General features: G+C 38.6%; 1 protein-coding gene and 1 pseudogene across 1 annotated transcript in view; one reads left to right on the forward strand and one right to left on the reverse strand.

The window, feature by feature from the left end:
• Positions 1–21323, forward strand: part of LOC141276208 (uncharacterized) — a 95499-nt gene that overhangs the window by 44831 nt on the left and 29345 nt on the right. The window lies entirely within an intron of this gene.
• Positions 2980–3623, reverse strand: LOC101324293 (large ribosomal subunit protein uL22 pseudogene; annotated as a pseudogene).

Below are 21323 nucleotides of genomic sequence, written 5' to 3' on the forward strand. Positions count from 1 at the left end.
GAAGGGGTTATATTACTTTAGAAAAATGGAGTGATTTTTCAGAGGACATAAAATTATCTAAACTCACAGGGACCAAGAGGTATCTAATTTGTGGCCAAGCTCTGAGTGAAAGTTTATCTTTTACATGGTACAATGTAAGCGAAAATTGATTCTTTGGACAGTTATTGCTTGGAGTGTAACTTCCATTCCAATTATCCAGGAATTCTGACTCCCTTTTGAAAATAATAGCATCTTGATGTTTGATGTTATTTTATTTTGAAGAATTCAAAGGCTTTTATTTTTCACAGTTTTATTTTGATAAATATACATTATTAGAATATTCATATTTTATTTGATAACCCAATTAGAATTTTATAAAATATGCAGTTAAAATTTCTGAATGATTTAAGTAATGGTTTTGAAAGGTAAACTTGACTTCGTATCATTAAGTGAGGTCAATAATTATGCTATTATACATTCACTTCAAATTAGTTGAGTCAGCCTGGATTTTATGATGTTAGACCAGTAAGATATCAGAAGTCCAAGGATATAAACAACAAAAAGATAATAATGACATATATATCATTAATAATTGAGAAATTTTTTGAAGTTATTTCTCAGGTAAACTGCTTAAACTGTCATGAAGGTAAATTAAGTTAGATGCATCTAGTTTAGGCTCCAGATCTCAGAATATTTCATACATAATTTTACCAAACATTCCACTTAATTAACTATTTTTCTTAGCCAAAGAAAATCCATATAAAGTGAAATACATTAATGAAAGAATGATTTAAAAACACACAGTATTCAAATAAGTGTAAAATTAAAATTGATTTTAATTTTACACTTATTTAAGTTGATGTAGTTTTCCAAGATTTAAAAATGATTTTAGTGAAATTTTAATAGGTACCCAAGTGGAGAGAAGAAAACACTTCTGGATTCTGGGTTTTGAACTATCTGAAATTCAGCAGTAATGAAAATTATTTCAGGTTTAACTCAATCAAAGCTTGGCAAAGTTTTTGCCTGGATAAAATAGTTATTAATAAACATTAAATTGGAGAACAATTATTTAAACTACCCTTGAGTAAGCTATAGTTATTTTATTTAATAGAAAACTTTTTGTCTCCTTTCTTTATCTCTTGCTGAAAGAGTGCCAGAAACCATTTAGGAGTGTTCACTTGAAGTAAAATGAGAAATAAGCAAAAAGGGATAAGGAAACAGGGCAATAAGGAAAAATGTCTGATCTTCAGTGTGCAAATCTATTGGGAAAACAGTATTTTTCCTTTTGCCAAGCATTTATTGAAGTTTAAATAGCAGAATAAAAGTCTTTTCTTGGGAAGAAATGGCACTCATACCGTACGAAAATTGAAACGTTGAGGTATCATAATATACTTTCCTTTGTAGTGCATTTTTAAATTAAATTAAAAAAATTTTAAAAACTAAAAATTGTACATATTTAAGGTATACAAAATAATGTTTTGATATACATGCATCGTGAAACGATTACTGCAGTCAAGCTAATCAATCCATCTCCTCACATGGTTATCTTTTTTGTGTGTGGTGAAAGCACCTGAGTTCTTTCTACTCTCTTAGTGAGTTTCCAGGTAAACTACAGTATTATTATTAACTATAGTCACCAAGCTGTACATTAGATTTCTAGAATTCACTCATCCTACATAACTGTAATTTTGTACCCTTTGACAAACATCTCTCCATTTCTCCCACCTCCCTGCTCCGACGTTTTTAGATTCTGCATGTAAGTGAGATCATGCAGTATTTTTCTTTCTGTGTCTTGCTTACTTCACTTAGCAGGATATACTCAAGGTTCATCCATGTTTTTACAAATGGCAGGACTTCCATCTTTACTGTAGCTGAATAATATTCCATTGTATGTATATAACACATTTTCTTTATCCGTTCATCCACTGATGGACACCTAGTTTGTTTCTATATCTTGACTATTGTGCATGACACTGCAGTGAACATGGGAGTGCATATATTTCCTCGAGTAACTGATTTCCTTTGTAGTGTTTATTACAAATGTTATTAAACATTTATTTGTATGTGTTTTTTGCTAAGCTCTAGGCTCCCTGAGAGAAAAGACTGAATCTCTGGTCCCCTACTTACTTTCAAAGACTCAGCATAGTGGCTGACACCTACTAAGACACAGGAAATAGTTATTGCATGAATGAATGTTACAAATAAAATGAAAAACTGAACCCACAAGGGAAGTTAAAAGAGGAAGTTTGATTATTTTAGTCATTAAGAAGAGACTAATCCAAGATTTTATGGAGATAAACGAAGACCACCGTGTGAGAATAAACAGAGGCTCTTCATTCAGAACTCACTATATAGCAAGGGTGTCAGCCACCATCACTTGTGTTTGGTAGAGACTCAGAGGATGTAGGGGAGTGGGAAAGCTTTATAGTGGGAAAAAAAGGAAGGCTTCAGGTGAACCTGAAGGCTGTTGGCATGCTGAAGCTACAGGTAGGAAAACTAGAATCAGGTCACCTTATATGGTTGGTTTGGGGAGCATATTTGGCCTTCGCTGAATGATCCTGAGTTGGGAGAGGGGGCAAAAATTAGGAAAGCTGTCAGTCATTGGCCAAGTCCTGCCCATTCCAGGCTGATTGTGGTTTGCCTTTCCTGGCTAGTTGTTGCTGGAAGTTGTGGGTCAGAGTTCTACTGAGATGTAAAGTTTGACACGTTCCATTTGTATATTCAATCTTTCAATTTAGTGTTTCTCAAATATGTGACAGGTTGAGAGCCTCATTTGATAGTTTCCTTCTCTCTGGTAAAAGATGGTGGGTGCTTAGTAACTATTTGTGGGATGGTGAGAAATGGGAAGAGAAGAAGGCTGAAGTTCTTTCTCTGCTGCATCCCAAGACTGTACTATGCAGTGCAATAGCCACTAGACACACATAACTGGTGAGCACCTGAAATGTAGCTAGTTTGAATTGAGATGTGTTTTAAATGTTAAATATACAAATGTCCAAATCTTCATATGAATGAAAGAATGCAAACTATCTCATTAACAATTTTTTTTCCTACTTTTATTTTTATTTGCATTTTTTTTTGGGGGGGTGGCATTTGTTCCCGGGCCATAAGTTTTTGTTTCTTCAGTTTCTTCTGGGGTATCTTTTTCTTCTGTGCAACCTCCTTTTCTGATTTAAGATCAATCTATTCTTTTTCAGTAAGGATCATCTCAGTGTGGCAGGGAGAGCTCATGAATGGGTTGATCTGACCATGAGCTCTGTAAGTCCTGTGCCGTATCTCGGGGGCTTTGTTCACCTGGATGTGCTCAATATCCAGAGAATCTACATCTAAACCCTTAAGTTCAGCATTACTCTCTGCATTTCCGAGCATGTGCAATAAAAATTCAGCAATCTTTTTGGGCCACCGACTCTTGAGGCCAGCCCCACTGTTTGGCCTGGGCACACCTACCAACTCCACCATTGTAACGACTGAATGGCACACATCGCTTCTGTAAAGTGACATCCTTCAGATACTCGGTGGCATTTAGGATATGCATACCGTTAATGGCCTGGGAAGTTTCGCGAGTGTTCTTAAAGTGAACACGAAGGTTTGAACCTCTTGATTTGCGTGTTTGTGGGGTTTTCTGGGTCAAGTGAATGGTGAACCATTTTTAGAGGTCACCTCAGGCCGCTTACTGGAAAAAGCTCATTAACAATTTAAAAAATATGTATGAGATATTCAAATGATAATATTTGGATATAATTAGGTCAAATAAATATGTTGTTTAAATTAATTTCACTGTTTTTAAAAAATGTTTTTAAAAATGTGGTTACTAAAAAATCTAAGATTATGTATGTGGCTTGGATTACATCTCTACTGAACAATGCTGACCCAGAGTGACACTTTTTATGCATAAATTTTCTCTTCAATAAAATAAAGGAAATAATTTCTATAGCATGTCCCTTTTACATTGCCTCAATATAAAGGTATTTGAAAAGGCTGGAAACAAATTTGCATTCATTTATTCATTCATCAAGATATGTGATGTATTTACTATGTCCCAGACATAAAACTAGACATTCCTGAATAACTCCCAGTCCTTGCCTTTGGCAACTTGTGGACAGAGAGACTTAAAGGGTGATTTGTTTGGTAGGCATACAAAACTACTTAAACCCGAGAAAACTTCATGGGAAATGCTCTTGCAGCCTAATTCTCACAATGGTGTATCAATAATGTAATAATTTACGTCTCTAAAAAAAGTAAAACCAGGGCTTCCCTGGTGGCGCAGTGGTTGAGAGTCTGCCTGCCGATGCAGGGGACACGGGTTCGTGCCCCGGTCCCAGAGGATCCCACGTGCCGCGGAGCGGCTGGAACCGTGAGCCATGGCCGCTGAGCCTGCGCGTCCGGAGCCTGTGCTCTGCAACGGGAGAGGCCACAGCAGTGAGAGGCCCACGTACCGAAAAAAAAAAAAAAAAAAAGTAAAACCAGCACAAAAAACATCTGAAAATTCACCTTAGGAAGATCTTTGTTTAACATGTTTTCATGAACCAAGAGGCGTTTCAGTTCTGATTTTTTTTCCCCGCTTACAAGCTGTGTGACCTTGATAAGCCCCTGAACCCTATGGGAATCATAATCTCTCCCCCATAAACTGGATTTACCTCATTAGATTGCTCTGAGGATCAAACAAGATAATATGTGTGAAAAACTAATATAAATATGAAGGATAATTATAATTATTAGAAACAATTATGACCATTAAGTTAAAATGAAGGTACTGAGAAAAGAGCAGTTTGGGGACCCACAAAATAAATTTTGGCTTATATAGATTCTTCTTTTTTTTGGCTGTGTTGGGTCTTTGTTGCTGCGTGGACTTTCTCTCATTGCCGCAAGTGGGGGCTACTCTTGGTTGCGGTGCGCGGGCTTCTCATTGCGGTGGCTTCTCTTGTTGCGGAGCACAGGCTCTAGGCACACGAGCTTCAGTAGTTGCAGCACGCGGGCTCAGTAGTTGCGGCTCATGAGCTCTAGGGCGCGGGGGCTTCAGTAGTTGTGGCTCACAGGCTTAGTTGCTCCACAGCATGTGGGATCTTCCCGGACCAGGGATCGAACCTGTGTCCCCTGCACTGGCAGGTGGATTCTTAACCACTGCGCCACCAGGGAAGTCCATATAGAGACTACAAGAAGCCAAATAAAGAAGCATAAAGATGCAAAGTATAATACATGATATTAAGATCTAACCCTTCATATGCTTCTAAATCATTAGAAAAAAATTGCCTTCAAGAATGAAATGAATTCCTTTGCTGTGCAGAAGCTTTTAAGTTTCATTAGGTCCCATTTGTTAATTTTTATTTCCATTTCTCTAGGAGGTGGGTCAAAAAGGATCTTGCTGTGATTTTTGTCATAGAGTGTTCTGCTTATGTTTTTCTCTAAAGACTTTTATAGTGTCTGGCGTTACATTTAGGTCTTTAATCCATTTTGAGTTTATTTTTGTGTATGGTGTTAGGGAGTGTTCTAATTTCCTTCTTTTACATGTAGCTGTCCAGTTTTCCCAGCACCACTTATTGAAGAGACTGTCTTTTCTCCATTGTATATCCTTGCCTCCTTTATCAAAAATAAGGTGACCATATGTGCATGGGTTTATCTCTGGGCTTTCTATCCTGTTCCATTGATATCTATATTTCTGTTTTTGTGCCAGTACCATACTGTCTTGATTACTGTAACTTTGTACAAGATGAAAAGACAGCCCTCAGAATGGGAGAAAATATTTGCAAATGAAGCAACCGACAAAGGATTAATCTGCAGAATTTACAAGCAGCTCATGCGGCTCAATATCAAAAAAACAAACAACCCAATCCAAAAATGGGCAGAAGACCTAAATAGACATTTCTCCATGGAAGATATACAGATTGCCAACATGAAAGGATGCTCAACATCACTAATCATTAGAGAAATGCAAATCAAAACTACAATGAGGTATCACCTCACACCAGTCAGAATGGCCATCATCAAAAAATCTACAAACAATAAATGCTGGAGAGGGTGTGGAGAAAAGGGAACCCTCTTGCACTGTTGGTGGGAATGTAAATTGATACCGCTACTATGGAGAACAGTATGGAGGTTCCTTAAAAAACTAAAAATAGAACTACCATATGACCTAGCAATCCCACTACTGGGCATATATCCTGAGAAAACCATAAGTCAAAGAGAGTCATGTACCACAATGTTCATTGCAGCACTATTTACAATAGTTGAGACATGGAAGCAACCTAAGTGTCCATCAACAGATGAATGGATAAAGAAGATTTGGCACATATATACAATGGAATATTATTCAGCCATAAAAAGAAACGAAACTGAGTTATTTGTAGTGAGGTGGATGGACCCAGAGTCTGTCATACAGAGTGAACTAAGTCAGAAAAAGAAAAACAAATACCGTATCCTAACACATATATATGGAATCAAAAAAAAAAAAAAGGTTCTGAAGAACCTAGGGGCAGGTCAGGAATAAAGATGCAGATGTAGAGAATGGACTTGAGGACACGGGGAGGGGGAAGTGTAAGTTGAGATGAACTGAGAGAGTGGCATTGACATATATACACTACCAAATGTAAAATAGATAGCTAGTGGGAAGCAGCCACATAGCACAGGGAGATCAGCTCGGTGCTTTGTGACCACCTAGAAGGGTGGGATAGGGAGGGTGGAAGGGAGATGCAAGAGGGAGGTGATATGGGGATATATGTATATGTATAGCTGATTCACTTTGTTATAAAGCAGAAACTAACACACCATTGTAAAGCAATTATACTCCAATAAAGATGTTAACAAAGGAAAGAGAAGGACTCTGTACTTCCACTGCAGGGGGTGTGGGTTCGATCCCTGTAGAGGAACTAATATCTTGCATGCCATGTGGCCAAAAAATATATATATATAAAGAACAAAAAGTATAAACTGTGAAAAATCCAAACATTAAAAATGTGTTTCTTGCAAATAAAAATAAAATAAAATATGTTTCTTGCAAATAAAATAAAAATAAAATAAAATGTTTTAAAAAAAAGAATGAAATGAACAGAAAGCTCTTGGAGGAAACTGCTTGGGGGCTATATTTTTGATTAAAAGTTTGGCCTAAGGCCTTATTCTTTGTAGCAATCTAAAAGAAAAAATAAAAGATAGTGCTTCTTGTTAACTCTTGTGGCCTTTTGATAAATTTTAGTTCTGTCTCTTCACCTAGCCCTATAAAGATAATAACATCCTTGGCTATATCACTGGATTACAAAAGGAGAAATGTAAATGACTAGTCTAGGGCTGCATAAAGGGAATAGCTTCCTTCTAGATCTCCACAGTCCAATATGGTAGCCATGTGTGGCTGTTGGACACTTGATATGCAGTAAGTGTAAAATACAGGTTTTGAAGATTTAGTATGAAAAAGAAGAGTGAAAAATATTTCATTATTAATTTTTTATATTGTCTACATGTTGGAATAATGTTTTTGTATATATTGAGTTAGGTAAAATCTCTTATTAAAATTAATTTCACTTTTATTTCTATTGTGCCTTCTGGAAAATTTTAAATTACACACGTGCCTCACATTTGTGGCTTACATTATATTTCTATTGGATAGTACTCCCCAAGACCCTTCCTAGTGCATTTTAAGTTTATTTATTTATTTATTTATTTATATTTTTGGCTGCATTGGGTCTTCATTGCTGCGTGCGGGCTTTCTCCAGTTGTGGTGAACAGGGGCTACTGTTCACCGCAGTGCGCGGCCTTCTTATTGTGGTGGCTTCTCTTGTTGCGAAGCACAGGCTCTAGGCACACAGGCTTCAGTAGTTGTGGCACACAGGCTCAGTAGTTGTGGCTCGTGGGCTCTGGAGTGCAGACTCAGTAGTTGTGGCGCATCAGCTCAGCAGCTCCGCAGCATGTGGGATCTTCCCGGCCCAGGGCTCAAACCCATGTGCCCTGCATTGGCAGGCAGATTCTTAACCACTGTGCCACCAGGGAAGCCCCCTAGTGCATTTTAAAAGCTCAAGTTCTGGGACTTCCCTGGTGGTCCAATGGCTAAGACTCCGCATTCGTTGGGCCTGGGTTTGATCCCTGGTCAGGGAACTAGATCCCACATGCCGCAACTAAAGATCCCCTGTGCCGCAACTAAGACCTGGCACAGCCTAAACAAACAAACAAACAAATAAATAAAAATTTTTTTTTTTTAAAAAAGCTCAAGTTCTTGTCTGGATGGATTTGGGAATACTTCTCCTCTCTCCACATCCATCCTTTCCTGTCCTTCCTTCTAGCAGGCATGAACTAAGCTGCCAAAGCAGAGATCTAGGTTAATTACCTGAAAAATAAGACCCCCAAAATGTTCTTTCCTCTTGTTCTTGATGGTTTTCTTCACTCTTTTTTTTCCTAGTTGAAGAGGAGAAAAACTTTGGTTGGAAATGACTCAGGCAGAGTTCCTGTAAAAATTCCTTCCATTAACAAAGAGTTGGAAACCATAAAATGATTTCTCTTTGCCAGTCAGTGGCTTTCAGTTTAGTCTGACGTCATCTGTCTCTGCTCATATATGCAACGAATACAATTCGTTAGTACTTTTCCTGGACTAATTTTCTCTCCCACTAGACATTCCACTGAAGTACCTCATCTGACCACAGATCTGCACCAAGAAGGGAGTCTCATGACAGAAACAAACACTTTTTATTCTCCCACTCCTTTACTGGGAAAAAGCAATAGAAGTAGAAGAAGAGCAGAGATTTATGGTATCATGTTTAAAAGTCAATAGAAGGAAGAGAGATATTCAAGATTATTTAGAATTCCTGCAAGTGAAATTCTCAATTTACAGGGTTTTGTGCACACAATGTGCCAGGAATGGTGGTGGGCACTGGTAATACAGACAAAAATTCCTTCCCTCATTCAGCTTATAGTCTAAGGTGAGGAGACAGGCAATAAACAAAGTGTTAAAGTATAATTTTCAAGAGGATCTTGTAATGACTTTCTTGCAACTATAAAATGGACACGTGTCAAAGATTATATTCACCTCATTAATAAGGGAACGAGTAAGATATTAAAACAACTTTAAAGATCATTTGAGAAGTTAGGTATTTATAGTCAATGTTAGGACAAGTTTGCTGGATTAGATACAAAACTGGTTAATGACCAATGGGGACATAAACCATAAACTTTGTTTTCATCTGTCCCACTAGACCAGAAGTTACTTGCATCTTTACCAGTCAAAAATCTACAAGTTAGCCTCTGCTAACAAATTTTACCTATTTAAAAGTTTTGGATAATTTTCTGATAGAAGTAACTAAGTAAAATATATAGTATTTTGGATGGTGGTAATTGCTTTAGAGAAAAATAAAGGAGATAAACAGATGAGGGGGCTAGTATGTGTTTGTGTGCTCAATTTTAAATCAGGAGATTAGAGAAGTCCTCTCTGAGAAACTGACCTTTGAATAAAGATCTGAAGGAAGTGAGAAAGTGGTAATTATATCTGGTGGAAAAGGATAACAAGGTAGATGGAATAGTGAGTGCAACATTCCTAAGATGGAAATGTGATTGGCAGTGGTTTCTGAGCATCTAGGAGGCCAATGTGGATGGAGTGCCTTGACTGTCTGGGACAGATATAGGAGCTGATGTCAGAGAATTTATGGTAGGGGGTGGGCCAGATCCCACAGAGCCTTGTAAACCATTGTAGTGACTTTGAGTTCCTCTTTGAGGGAGATGGGGAAACGATCAGGGCCTTTGAGCAGAGGAATGATATGATATGACTTCCATATTAATAAAGTCTCTCTGGCTGCTATATTGAGAACAGACTGAGGGAAGCTAAGATTGAAAGCAGGACAGCCAGTGAGAAATGATGGTGTCTTGAACCATGTTGGTGGTGTACGGCTGTGAGAAGTGAGATTGCATTTTAGATATGTTTGGAAGGAAGAACCAACAGTATTTGCTCGTGGATCACATATGGGGTGTGATTGAAATTGAGGAGTCGATGATACCAGGGTTTTTGGCCTGAGCACCTGGAAGGCTAGGGCTACCATTAGTTGTCATGTGAAGCAATGTCCTGAGCTGAGAGCCATGTTAAGATTCTGAAATAATAACTAACCAGTGATTTTTTTGCTTATTCTGTCTGAGAAATACAAAATGTAGGTTCACGAATTTTGTTAAGCCAAAGTCTTCAAGGGAATTAGTTTTTGCTTGTTCTTCATTTTTTTGTGTTTTGTTTTGTTTTGCTTAGTCATCTTTCAAAAGCCAAAATGAACAGAGGTCTAATATCAAAGAGATGATGTCCCCTTAGGCTCGGAGAACAAGGGGAAGAGGATGGGAAGGAAGAATTCAAATTCTGGTTACTCATGTACATTACCACATAAGTAACTTGTATTAAAAAACACTATATACTCATTATAATTCGGGAAGTAATGCAGAGTGGGATTTCTTAAAAAAAAAAAATTAAGGACCATCTTCCACACTTCCACCCTATTGGGTAAACTGTTAACCATCTGTTGTGTATTCTACACCTTTCTCCATGCTTATATAAACGCTTTTGTAAATTTTCAAACATATACGCATTAAAAATGGAATAATATTCTAGATTTTAAGCAGAATAACATTCTTTTAGTTTTTACTTAATATATCATGGACATCTTTCCCAGGCCATATGCAAAGCTAGATAGAGTCAGTACACGCCTATGGCCAGTGGAGAGCTGGAGCCATCTCCTGCTAGCTCACGAGACCCGTCGGCATGTCTTCCCAGCTCTGCACTCAGCAACATCACACTGGCAAATTGAAACTGACCATGGTGGGAATATTTACACTCTTTAAATTGTCAGACGCTACAAATCAGGCCCCCTCTTCCGAGAGCCAGTTGTTAAACACATACTATCATACCTGACCAAGATGGCCTCAGTATTCCCCTCAGCTGACTAAATTTTAGACAAACTTCCTGCCTATTGGTCCCTGACCTCCCCTTTTTTAGAGATTTTCTTTAGAGAACTTTCAATTTTAAATATTTTCTCTGTCCCTTTGAGATGTTCTCCCAGCCTCTTGCCAGCTGCACAACCCAGGACTGTCTTTCGCAAGGACCTGGGATCCATACATCCATACCTTTAAATGTAACCATCAAGGAAGACAGTGCCTACTACCTACCAGTCTCTGTGGGAGGGCAGGAGCCTAACTTCACTTACCGCCAATTAGCAAACACAGATGACCTAATCACACTGACCAGTCTCCCCCCCATTTTAGAGGAACCTCAGTCCTATATCCCACCTTGGGCCTTCACTTTGATCCCTCTGAGGCCATTAAAACCCAAGATGATGTCTTCACTGAAGCTGTGACTTTAGTGCGTGTTTTTAACACTGGTCTTGAGACTCCTTCCTTCACCACTCCCATGTTATATATATCATTTTCGATGTTTTGCAGTGGGAAGGATTTTCTGAGTTATATGGTCAGCCATGTGGGTACAAATGGGTGCCGTCTCTCTTGCGTAGGCCTAAAATTTCTTCCAGTAATTTCCTTCTTTGTATTTAGTTTTGCAACTGAGCTGATCTATTTTAGCATATGATATATGGTAAGAATTTCATTTATTTTTCCAAGCAGTTATCTATTGAAATAAAACCATTTGTGATTACCTGTTTGTCACATACTAAATTATGTACACTTAGGTCTATTCCTGGACTTCATTCTTTTCTATTAAATATATCTCTGTGTTTGGGAGCAAGTAACACACTTAAAATATTTTCTAAATTGTGGCTTCATAATACTTTTATTAACTATTAAAAAAATTTTTGAAACTTTAATGCTCTTCTAATTCATTTATTCCTCCAGATACATTTATGTTCTGAAATGTGTATTATATCATAAATTAATTTGAAATATTGATATCTTCTTAATAGGTACTCCAGAATTATGTTAAAACTCTATTCAAGCATATAGAACATTTAAGCTAAGTGATTATTTTAGAGATACACATTTTAGGTAGCTTAACCCTGAATAATCAGGGTGGTAGAGATATTTTACAAGGATGGGTTTTCTACATCTTCTAGTGAAGTGTTGCTGTTTATTTATTTAGTATAAAGATTAGAGAGGAAAAGAGGAGGGAAGGAGATGGCAGGGAAGGAAGTAGTTAGGTAAATCAACATTGGTTGATGGCTTCTAACTCCTACTTTCAGTTTCTAATTTTAGTCCCATTAAATTCTTATAAAAGCAGCTTTTAAGTAATACATGTGACTGATGCTAACATTACAGTCTCTTCTCTTCCCTCTCTTTGTCTTGGTGGGGGAGGAGGACTGTGGAAGAGTCTGAGCAGTCATCAATCTGGGTAGCTGACCCTGGAATTATCATGATTTCACTCAGTACTGCTAGGGTTTTAGTATCCAGTGTGATGAGCTGGTGATAGTTCTTTAGTAGTACCCCAATGACAGGGGTCTTCATAAGAGAATAGGCTTTTGGTCAAATGATTCAATTATAAGTTTGATATTGATAACTTATGGGGGCCTTCTAGTAGTTAATATGATCTAAGTTAATTTTTGGAAAATGATTGTGTGCATGGCTCTGATTTTTAACTCATGAATGAGGTTTGTAGGGCCCCTCTATTGCAGCTTATGATCCATCCCAAACTATCCAGGAGCTTTCTGAAGTACCAAATACTCACCCTTTTGTTGTTTTACTCTCAGACAATAACCATGAGGCTGCACTCCACCACTCCATCCCAGAAGTTCAGCTTACCAGCTAAACATGTCTGTTGTTACCTTGAAGATTATTCTATGGTCCTCCGCTGTGTTTGAAGTTAAGGGGAATATATATTGCTCTGTTAATTGTATAATATAAAAGAGAGGAAAGGTGTTCTAAACTTCATCCTCCACTGGCCCTGCCATAGTTACTCTTACTTCTTTGTATGAAGGTAGCAAGACCCTTAAAACAAAGATTTTGAGGAGAAAGAGAACATCATCTTACTGTATTAGAGAATGAGGAAAAATGGAAGAATCAACTTGAATATCCTGTTTTGTCCTCTGAGATCCTATCAGTTCTTTAGAACCCCTCTCTAGTCCTCTCCCCACCCCTCTGGTGTTTTCCTTGGCTACCCCACTCCCAGTGTGTCTGCTCTCCTCTGACTCTCACAGCATTTAGTTTGAGGGATTCATCAGGCATAGGGACTCAGTAAGTCCTCATTATTCCTGGTCTCTATATTTGCAAACTTACTTGCTCACCAACATCAGTACTTGAGGAATTTTTACAGTCATTTGTGGATATGAACAGAATGGAAAAAATTTGAAAAAATTGAGTCTCTCATCATGCATATTTGTAACTGAGATTGAACAAAGAGACACTTCACCTTCCTGTTTCATCTCTCCTATTGTTGTGTACTTTTCACAGTCTATTTAACTCCATGCTCTTTTTTGCACTTTTGTGCTTTTTGTTGGTAATTACATAGTTTAAAATAACCTCCAAGTGTAGTGCTAAAGTGCTATTTAGTATTCTTAAGCTCAAGAAGGCTGTGATGTGTTTTATGCAGAAAATACATGTGTTAGAGAAGCTTTGTTTAAGCATGAGTGCCATTGGAAACAAGTCCAGTGTTAATGAATCAACAATATATATTATGTAAGATATCTCTAAACAGAAACACACATAAAACAAGGTGATATACTGATCAGTTGATGAAAGTGTTGTGATCAGAGGCTTGCAGAAACCTAACCCTTTATTTCTTCTAGGAGCAGTGGTTCGGTATTTTCTTTCTTTTTTTTTTTAACATCTTTATTGGAGTATAATTGCTTTACAATGGTGTGTTAGTTTCTGCTTTATAACAAAGTGAATCAGTTATACATATACACATATCCCTGTATCTCTTCCCTCTTGCATCGCTCTCCCTCCCACCCTCCCTATCCCACCCCTCTAGGTGGTCACAAAGCACCAAGCTGATCTCCCTGTGCTATGCGGCTGCCTCCCACTAGCTATCTATTTTACATTTGGTAGTGTATATATGTCCATGCCACTCTCTCACTTTGTCCCAGCTTACCCTTCCCCCTCCCCATATCCTCAAGTCCATTCTCTAGTAATCTGTGTCTTTATTCCCGTCTTGTCCCTACGTTCTTCATGACCATTTTTTTTTCTTAGATTCCATATATATGTGTTAGCATACAGCATTTGTTTTTCTCTTTCTGACTTACTTTGCTCTGTATGACAGATTCTAGGTCCATCCACCTTACTACAAATAACTCAATTTCATTTCTTTTTATGGCTAATATTCCATTGTATATATGGGCCACATCTTCTTTATCCATTCATCTGTTGATGGACATTTAGGTTGCTTCCATGTCCTGGCTATTGTAAATAGAGCCGCAGTGAACATTGTGGTACATGACTCTTTTTGAATTATGGTTTTCTCAGGGTATATGCCCAGTAGTGGGATTGCTGGGTTGTATGGTAGTTCTATTTTTATTTTTTAAGGAACCTCCATACTGTTCTCCATAGTGGCTATACCAATTTACATTCCCACCAACAGTGTAAGAGGGTTCCCTTTTCTCCACACCTTCTCCAGCATTTACTGTTTGTAGAATTTTTGATGATGGCCATTCCGAACAGTGTGAGATGATATCTCATTGTAGTTTTGATTTGCATTTCTCTAAAATTACTGATGTTGAGCATTCTTTCACGTGCTTGCTTGCAATCTGTATATCTTCTTTGGAGAAATGTCTATTTAGGTCTGCCCATTTTTGGACTGGGTTGTTTGTTTTTTTGATATTGAGCTGCATGAGTTGCTTGTATGTTTTGGAGATTAATCCTTTGTCAGTTGCTTCATTCGCAAATATTCTCTCCCATTCTGAGGGTTGTCTTTTCGTCTTGTTTATGGTTGCCTTTGCTATGCAAAAGCTTTTAAGTTTCATTAAGTCCCATTTGTTTATTTTTCTTTTTATTTCCATTTCTCTAGGAGGTGGGTCAAAAAGGATCTTGCTGTGATTTACGTCATAGACTGTTCTGCCTATCTTTTCCTCTAAGAGTTTGATGGTGTCTGGCCTTACATTTAGGTCTTTAATCCATTTTGAGTTTATTTTTGTGTATGGTGTTAGGGAGTGTTCTAATTTCCTTCTTTTACATGTAGCTGTCCAGTTATCCCAGCACCACTTATTGAAGAGGCTGTCTTTTCTCCACTATATGTACTTGCCTCCCTTATCAAAGATAAGGTGACCATATGTCATGGGTTTATCTCTGGGCTTTCTATCCTGTTCCATTGATCTATATTTCTGTTTTTGTGCCAGTACCATACTGTCTTGATTACTGTAGCTTTGTAGTATAATCTGAAGTCAGGGATCCTGATACCTCCAGCTTTTTTTTTCACTCAAGACTGCTTTGGCTATTCAGGGTCTTTTGTGTTTCCATACAAACTGTGAAATTTTTTGCTCTAGTTCTGTGAAAAATGCCAGCGGTAGTTTGATAAGGATTGCATTGAACCTGTAGATTGCTTTGGGTATTACAGTCATTTTCACAATGTTGATTCTTCCAATCCAAGAACATGGTATATCTCTCCATCTGTTTGTATCATCTTTAATTTCTCTCATCAGTGTCTTATAATTTTCTGTATACAGGTCTTTTGTCTCCTTAGGTAGGTTTACTCCTACATATTTTATTCTTTTTGTTGCAATGGTAAATGGGAGTGTTTTCTTAATTTCTCTCTCAGATTTTTCATCATTAGTGTAAAGGAATGCAAGCGATTTCTGTGCATTAATTTTGTATCCTGCTACTTTACCAAATTCATTGATTAGCTCTAGTAGTTTTCTGGTAGCATCTTTAGGATTCTCTATGTATAGTATCATGTCATCTGTAAACAGTGACAGCTTTACTTCTTCTTTTCTGATTTGGATTCCTTTTATTTCTTTTTCTTCTCTGATTGCTGTGGCTAAAACTTCCAAAACTATGTTGAATAATAGTGGTGAGAGTGGGCAACCTTGTCTTCTTCCTGATCTTAGTGGAAATGGTTTCAGTTTTTCCCATTGAGAACGATGTTGGCTGTGGGTTTGTCATATGTGGCCTTTATATTGTTGAGGTAAGTTCCCTCTATGTCTACTTTCTGGAGGGTTTTTATTGTAAATGGGTGTTGCATATTGTCAAAAGCTTTTTCTGCATCTATTGAGATGATCATATAGTTTTTCTCCTTCAATTTGTTAATATGGTGTATCACACTGATTGATTTGCATATATTGAAGAATCCTTGCATTCCTGGTACAAACCCCACTTGATCATGGTGTATGATTCTTTTAATGTGCTGTTGAATTCTGTTTGCTAGTATTTTGTTGAGGATTTTTGCATCTATGTTCATCAGTGATATTGGCCTGTAGTTTTCTTTCTTTGTGACATCTTTGTCTGGTTTTGGTATCAGGGTGATGGTGGCCTTGTAGAATGAGTTTGGGAGTGTTCCTCCCTCTGCTATATTTTGGATGAGTTTCAGAAGGATAGGTGTTAGCTCTTCTCTAAATGTTTGATAGAATTCGCCTGTGAAGCCATCTGGTCCTGGGCTTTTGTTTGTTGGAAGATTTTTAATCACAGTTTCAATTTCAGTGCTCGTGATTGGTCTGTTCATATTTTCTGTTTCTTCCTGGTTCAGTCTCAGAAGCTTGCGCATTTCTAAGAATTTGTCCATTTCTTGTAGGTTGTCCATTTTATTGGCATATAATTGCTTGTAGTAATCTCTCATGATCCTTTGTATTTCTGCATTTTCAGTTGTTACTTCTCCTTTTTCATTTCTAATTCTATTGATTTGAGTCTTCTTTTTTTTCTTCTTCAGTCTGGCTAATGGTTTATCAATTTTGTTTATCTTCGCAAAGAACCAGCTTTTAGTTTTATTGGTCTTTGCTATCGTTTCCTTCGTTTCTTTTTCATTTATTTCTATTCTGATCTTTTTTTTTTTTCTTTTGGTGGTACGCGGGCCTCTCACTGTTGTGGCCTCTCCCGTTGCGGAGCACAGGCTCCGGATGCGCAGGCTCAGCGGCCATGGCCCACGGGCCCAGCCGCTCTGCGGCATGTGGGATCCTCTCAGACCAGGGCACGAACTCGTGTCCCCTGCATCGGCAGGCGGACTCTCAACCACTGCACCACCAGGGAAGCCCTATTCTGATCTTTATGATTACTTTCCTTCTGCTAACTTTGGGGGGTTTTTTGTTCTTCTTTCTCTAATTGCTTTAGGTGTAAAGTTAGGTTGTTTATTTGAGATGTTTCTTGTTTCTTAAGGGAGGATCGTATTGCTATAAACTTCTCTTAGAACTGCTTTTATTGCATCCCATAGGTTTTGGGTCGTCGTGTTTTCATTGTCATTTGTTTCTAGGTATTTTTTGATTTCCTCTTTGATATCTTCAGTGATCTCTTGGTTATTAAGTAGTGTGTTGTTTAGCCTCCATGTATTTGTATATTGTCCAGATTTTTTCCTGTAATTGATATCTAGTCTCCCAGCGTTGTGGTCGGAAAATGTACTTGATACGATTTCAGTTTTCTTAAATTTACCAGTGCTTGATTTGTGACCCAAGATATGATCTCTCCTGGAGAATGTTCCATGAGCACTTGAGAAGAAAGTGTATTCTGTTGTTTTGGATGGAATGTCCTATAAATGTCTATTAAGTCCACCTTGCTTAATGTATCATTTAAAGCTTGTGTTTCCTTATTTATTTTAATTTTGGATGATCTGTCCATTGGTGAAAGTGGGGTGTTAAAGTCCCCTAATATGAATGTGTTACTGTCGTTGTCCCCTTTTATGGCTGTTCGTATCTGCCTTATATATTGAGGTGCTCCTATGTTGGGTGCATAAATATTTACAATTGTTATATCTTCTTCTTGGATCGATCCCTTGATTGTTATGTAGTGTCCTTCTTTGTCTCTTGTAATAATCTTTGTTTTAAAGTCTGTTTTGTCTGATATGAGAATTGCTACTCCAGGTTTCTTTTGATTTCCATTTGCATGGAATATCTTTTTCCATCCCCTCACTTTCATTCTGTATGTGTCCCTAGGTCTGACGTGGGTCTCTTGTAGACAGCATATATATGGGGTCTTGTTTTTGTATCCATTCAGCCAGTCTATGTCTTTTGGTTGGAGCATTTAATCCATTTACATTTAAGGTAGTTATCAATATGTACGTTCCTATAACCATTTTCTTAACTGTTTTGGGTTTGTTATTGTAGATCTTTTCCTTCTCTTGTGTTTCCTGCCTAGAGAAGTTCCTTTAGCATTTGTTGTAAAGCTGGTTTTGTGGTCCTGAATTCTCTTAGCTTTTGCTTTTCTGTAAAGGATTTTTTTTTTTTTTTTTTTTTTTTTGCGGTACGCAGGCCTCTCACTGTTGTGGCCTCTCCTGTTGCAGAGCACAGATTCCGGATGCGCGGGGTCAGCGGCCATGGCTCACGGACCTAGCCACTCCGTGACATGTGGGATCTTCCCAGACTGTGGCACGAACCCATGTCCCCTGCATCGGCAAGTGGACTCTCAGCCACTGTGCCACCAGGGAAGCCCTGTAAAGGTTTTAATTTCTTTGTCAAATCTGAATGAGATCCTTGCTGGGTAGAATAACCTTGGTTGTAGGTTTTTCCCTTTCATCACTTTAAATATGTCCTGCCACTCCCTTCTGGCTTGCAGAGTTTCTGCTGAAAGATCAGCTGTTAAGTTTATGGGGATTCCCTTCTGTGTTATTTTTTATTTTTCCCTTGCTGCTTTTAATATTTTTTCTTTGTATTTAATTTTTGATAGTGTGATTAATATGTGTCTTGGTATGTTTTTCCTTGGATTTACCCTGTATGGGACTCTCTGTGCCTCCTGGACTTGATTAACTATTTCCTTTCCCATATTAGGGAAGTTTTCAACCATAATCTCTTAAAATATTTTCTCAGTCCCTTTCTTTTTCTCATCTTCTTCTGGGGCCCCTATAATTCGAATGTTGGTGCATTTAATGATGTCCCAGAGGTCTCTGAGACTGTCCTCAATTCTTTTCATTCTTTTTTCTTTATTCTTCTGTGCAGTAGTTATTTCTACTATTTTATCTTCCAGGTCACTTATCCGTTCTTCTGCCTCAGTTATTCTGCTATTGATCCCTTCTAGAGAATTTTTAATTTCATTTATTGTGTTGTTCATCCCTGTTTGTTTGCTCTTTAGTTCTTTTAGGTCCTTGTTAAACATTTCTTTTATTTCTTCCACTCTTTGCAATATTTTGAATCATCTTTACTATCATTATTCTGAATTCTTTTTCAGGTAGACTGCCTATTTCCTCTTCTTTTGTTAGGTGTGATGGGTTTTTACTTTGCTTTTTCATCTGCTGTGTATTTCTCTGTCTTCTCATTTTGCTTAACTTTCTGTTTGGGGTCTCCTTTTCGGAGGTTCATAGTTCCCGTTGTTTTTGGTGTCTGTCCCCAGTGGCTAAGGTTGTTTCAGTGGGTTGTGTAGGCTTCCTGGTGGAGGGGACTAGTGCCTGTGTTCTGGTGGATGAGGCTGGATCTTGTCTTTCTGGTGGGCAGGTCTACGTCTGGTGGTATTTTTTTGGGTGTCTGTGGCCTTATTATGATTTTAGGCAGCCTCTCTGCTAATGGGTGGGGTTGTGTTCCTGTCTTGCTAGTTGTCTGGCATAGGGTGTCCAGCACTGTAGCTTGCTGGTCATTGAGTGGAGCTGGGTGTTGGTGTTGAGATGGAGATCTCTGGGGGATTTTCGCCGTTTGATATTATGTGGAGCTGGGAGGTCTCTTGTGGACCAGTGCCCTGAACTTGGCTCTCCCACCTCAGAAGCACAGCCCTGATGCCTGGCTGGAGCACCTAGAGCCTGTAGCTTAGAGACCTCTTTAAATTTTCCAAAGCACTTTCACAAGAAGAGACTGTCACAGCTTGGGGATCCAAAACCCCAGACTCAGCGGCCAGCACCCGGGGTCCGTCCTCCAGTCATTGCTGCCGAATCCTTCCCGTCATCCTCCCAGTAGTTTCTAATTCAGTGTTTGCAGTGACTTTATAGACTGTAACTACTGTGAAGAACAATAATTAACTGCATATTTTTGTATCTCCAGGGCCTGAAGAATGTAAATCTCAATGCATGTGTATTTAGTGGAGTAGTGAGTAGCTACTAAATATTTGCCACGTCAGTGAACCCTAGGGATGTGGGACAAGGTGTGGAACAGGGAAGAGCGCTGTTAGGCCACAGCTTGGGGTCTGTTTGTTGGTTGGGGCAGTCACTGCACGTCAGGGAGGCCCTGTGCAACTAGCCAGGTGATCCTCCCCAGCAAGGCAAGGGGCCAATCCCAAATACAGCACAGACCTTGGGTAGTCAGGTGGAAATGAGCTGGAATGAAGGGGCTGGACTCCTGTTTGGTTCTGCTACTACTGAAATGTATAACTTAGGGAGAATAAGTTGACCTCGCTCCATCTCCCTTTCCTTATAAGCAGAATGAGGCAGTTGGGCTAGGTTACCGTGTGAGGCCTGGTGAATATGTGAAAAGAGGGAGCTGGCACTTTCTGGGATGCAAAGAAAGCTTAAAGCCCACATCATATTCTTTCCATAATTCCCAAAGGCAGAAATACAGATAATCACAGATGTTTCAGTGTATGAATTCTGCCCTCAACTGAATGCCACCTTGTTCTGACAATCTCGTTGACAAGTTCTGTAGAACATGTGTTCTGATCATACCTTTTGACACAAGAAAGAATTGCTTCTGCAGACCTCTTGGCAAGATCTGTGTGGTGCTTTCAGTCATATTCAACTTGAAGTTCGTAGTTAGGTCAAGTGAAATATTTTCAAAGCTCAATATGTATCCCAAAACAGCAATAAATCACTCAGAAAGTTATGTGCTCATTTGCACATGGCTTCAAATTCTGAGCTAGCCAGCTGAGGGCACATATTATGGTTTTTCACCATATAATTTTTTTTATTTCTGGTGTTCTGATCATCCAGTAATTAGTGGATACAGATGAAATTACAAGCTGCTGCCATTGCCTCAGATGGTCAGGTTTTCAGGATGACAACTCCCAGCTCCTCTGGAGTTGACATAAATATTATGGAAGCAGAAAATTACAGTCATTTGCAGGGAAATCATGCGTTTAATTGCCAAGTGAAGCAGAGGAAAAATAGCAGAAGCACACCTCATGTATCAGTTAATGTGAGTGCATTTTTGCATGTTGCAAAGGGGTCTGAAAGGACTTTTCAATAGCAAAATGAAAACAAAACTGTTATAAAAAATGCCATCTGCACAGTGGTTAGGAATCCGCCTGCCAATGCAGGAGACACGGTTTGAGCCCTGGTCTGGGACGATCCCACGTTCCACGGTGCAACTAAGCCCATGTGCCACAACTACTGAGCTTGTGCTCTAGAACCCGTGAGCCACGACTACTGAGCCCGTGCGCCTAGAGCCTGTGCTCTGCAACAAGAGAAGCCACTG

Source organism: Tursiops truncatus, chromosome 13 (assembly GCF_011762595.2).
Source record: "Tursiops truncatus isolate mTurTru1 chromosome 13, mTurTru1.mat.Y, whole genome shotgun sequence".
NCBI lineage: Eukaryota > Metazoa > Chordata > Mammalia > Artiodactyla > Delphinidae > Tursiops > Tursiops truncatus.